The sequence below is a fragment of the Orycteropus afer genome, unplaced genomic scaffold (genome assembly GCF_000298275.1).
Source record: "Orycteropus afer afer isolate SDZICR_OR568_19922 unplaced genomic scaffold, OryAfe1.0 scaffold00148, whole genome shotgun sequence".
NCBI classification, from domain to species: domain Eukaryota; kingdom Metazoa; phylum Chordata; class Mammalia; order Tubulidentata; family Orycteropodidae; genus Orycteropus; species Orycteropus afer.
Genome location: NW_006921735.1, coordinates 4,812,978 through 4,815,845, shown reverse-complemented (window position 1 = coordinate 4,815,845; position 2,868 = coordinate 4,812,978). Strand labels below are relative to the sequence as shown.

Genomic DNA, 2,868 nt, shown 5'->3' with positions numbered 1-2,868 from the left:
AAGTCAGCTCAAAAAGAAATAATTTAGAAAACATGGTAATAATGGATTACTAATATTAGTAATAATGTGATATTAAAATACAATTTGACATTTGAAAGGCTTCTCATGTGGAAATATTTGGAGAGGAAAAGAGGAATCATAGATATCAAGTCTTTGCCAAATGAGATGCAGACGGAGCTAAAGCAGGGAAGGGAAGGTGCCCCCCCACACACACACACAAGCCATTGGGAACCCAGTATTGAAATATTATGAAAATCCGGTCTGCTAACATTCTTCACTCTGCAGCTTACAGAAGCTGAGGAAGGTCAGAAAAGGACCTGGATGAAGAACAGGCCACACTCCTCCACTTAAAATATTTTTTAGATACTACCTCATGGGGCCTGCAGGAAACGGGCCCAAGCTGTACCCAAGCCACCTCCCTGAATCAAAATTCAGGATTCTAAGGGAATGAGAAATCTCAAGTAAGACAGTGTCTGGGGAAGGTCATTCATTTCCCAGATATGACACTTCAACTATATTTGCTAGGTAGAAGGGGACCACTGTGAGTGGTAGATGGACTGGATGAGGGGAAACAGGATGGGTTCTTTTTTGTCACAGCTTGCGCTCAGGAATAAATAGGTATTTTAAAAAGAGAGATTAAGAGGAAAGGCAGGGGCAAAGGAAGGCCAGGTGCTGGGTTTATGTAAATCACACAGCACTGTATAAAGAACCAGGGTAGCAATGTGAGTTTACAGGCTGGAAGAGGGAGTTGGGTTCACAGCACCCAAGAAAGAAGATGCATTAGATTAGAACCTTTCCCACCAGAGAATTCAGAATAGTCTGAAGGTGAGAGGACATGATAACAGAACTACAGCTCCAGGCCAGGCTAAGTTCCTTTCCATTCTAAAAGGCCCTTCCCAGGAGAACTGTAGAAATAGAGTCCTAAGACTCTGTCCCTGCTTCCCAGGTGCAAAACATGGAATAGAGACAAGGCACGAAGACCCTGGGTGTGAAGATGAATATCACTGCAGCCACAGATAACATTATTTTAGGAGGCAGAAGAAGGTGTATGCCCCAAAAGGGATGCCTTCCTTCGTCTGGCAGGTAGCTGGGCCTTTGCTACCAGCAAAAACCACAACCAAGTAGGGCTACCAGAAATGGCCTATGGAACAGGCCTCATTCCTAGAAAGAGAAAAAGCCTCAGCTGGTATGGCACAGTCTTGGGTGAGATAGCAGTGGGCAGATTGCTCCCGCAGACGACACTCCTGCCTCAGCTCCCAATGGTTCTGCTGACTCCAGATGTTCCCCATGGCTGGGAATCAGGGAGAAAAACGTGTAGTGTTTCACATGATCAGACACTGTTCACCACTGGCACCTGATGGACCCAACAGATTGAGGGCATCCAGGTCAAAGTTGAGGCCAGGAAGCATCTCTCCAGCCAGCTCTTTTGGGGGATGACCCAAGTCCTGTAGATGCTGCATAAGATCCAGCACCATTTCAAAATGAGCCTTTTGAGTGGCTTCACTGTTGGTGGGGGTCTCTGCCTCAAACTGCTCACATATCTTGCCTATGACACTGTGTTGCTCCTGATATTTTTCAAACTGCTTCGGAGGCAGAGATTCCTGGTGACTCTGCAACCATTCTGGCTATTTTTCTGTGATCTCCTTCAATGATGGGCACAGTACATCCTTAGACAGTAGGTTCTGCATGATACTCTGCATGATGGGGAGGATGTTTCCTTCTCCATCCTCTTCATCCATGCCCAGGTCCTCCATGGCCTTGTTCAGCTCCTCCTCTGACATGCCTGAGTTCTGAAGGCCAGTGGCATTTTTGGCTAGTCCACTTAGTGTCTCCTTTAGGCAAGAAGTAAATTCTTGTTGGGAAGTTGCATCACTGCCCACTCTTCCGGCAGCCTCTGAGAGCTTTTGGAACTGCTCCACCAAATGGGGCTCTTCCTCAGCAAACTCCTTCATTGCCTTCTCGAACTCTGCAGTAGCTTGGGAAGCCAACTCACTGTCGAATAGTTTCTGGAAACACTTCTCTTGGGAGGCAAATAGGGCATCTTTGGCAGTGTCTCCTGGTGATCTCTTCTGGGGTCCTGAAGCATCAGGAGCCATCGAGGTGGGGGGGGGGGTGCTGGGGAGGGTTTGGCTTTATCGAAATCATCAAGAGCACTATCCAGCAGCTCTTCCAATTCCCGATCAGCATCGGCCCCAACTTCACCGTCTTTCTCAGCCGCAGCCATCTTGCTTTCTCCTGAATTTTATTTTTAAATAATTTTCTTCAATACGTATTTATCCAATATGCAAAGCTAAAAAGACACTTTTTTCTGGCCTCAGGGTAGTATTAGAAGACAAAGAACGTGTGATAAATTCTTCAGGGAAGATTTAGTAATACAAAAGTGTTCAGAAGATAGAGATAATACCTGGGAAGGAAAATTACAAAAAGGCACAAAAAGCTGGCCATCTATGCTTTAAATATATATATAGATTTTGAACAGGTAGATGTGGAAGTAGGGATAAAGTATTCTGAGAAAATGTATACTAAAATATATAATATTTATAATAAATATATATCATATACTATAATAATGAAATATGTCCCTTCATTCCTGACTGCTGCTTCCATGGGTACTGATTATGGATCCAAGTAAAATGACATCTTTGATCCTTGACAACTTTGATTTTTTTCTCCATTTCATCATGATGTTGCTTATTGGTCCAGTTGTGAGGATTTTTGTTTTCTTTATGTTGAGTTGTAATTTGTACTGAATGCTGTAGTCTTTAATTTTCTTCAGTAAGTGTTTCAAGTCTTCTTTACTTTTATCAATCAAGGTTGTGTCATCTGTGTATCACAGATTGTTAATGAGTCTTCCTCCCAACCTGATAC

At 43.7% G+C, this 2,868-nt stretch overlaps 1 pseudogene; it reads right to left on the bottom strand.

The window, feature by feature from the left end:
- Nucleotides 1-1,322: 1,322 nt before the first annotated feature.
- LOC103201366 lies at nt 1,323-2,224 on the bottom strand (annotated as a pseudogene).
- Between the last annotated feature and the right edge of the window lie 644 nt (nt 2,225-2,868).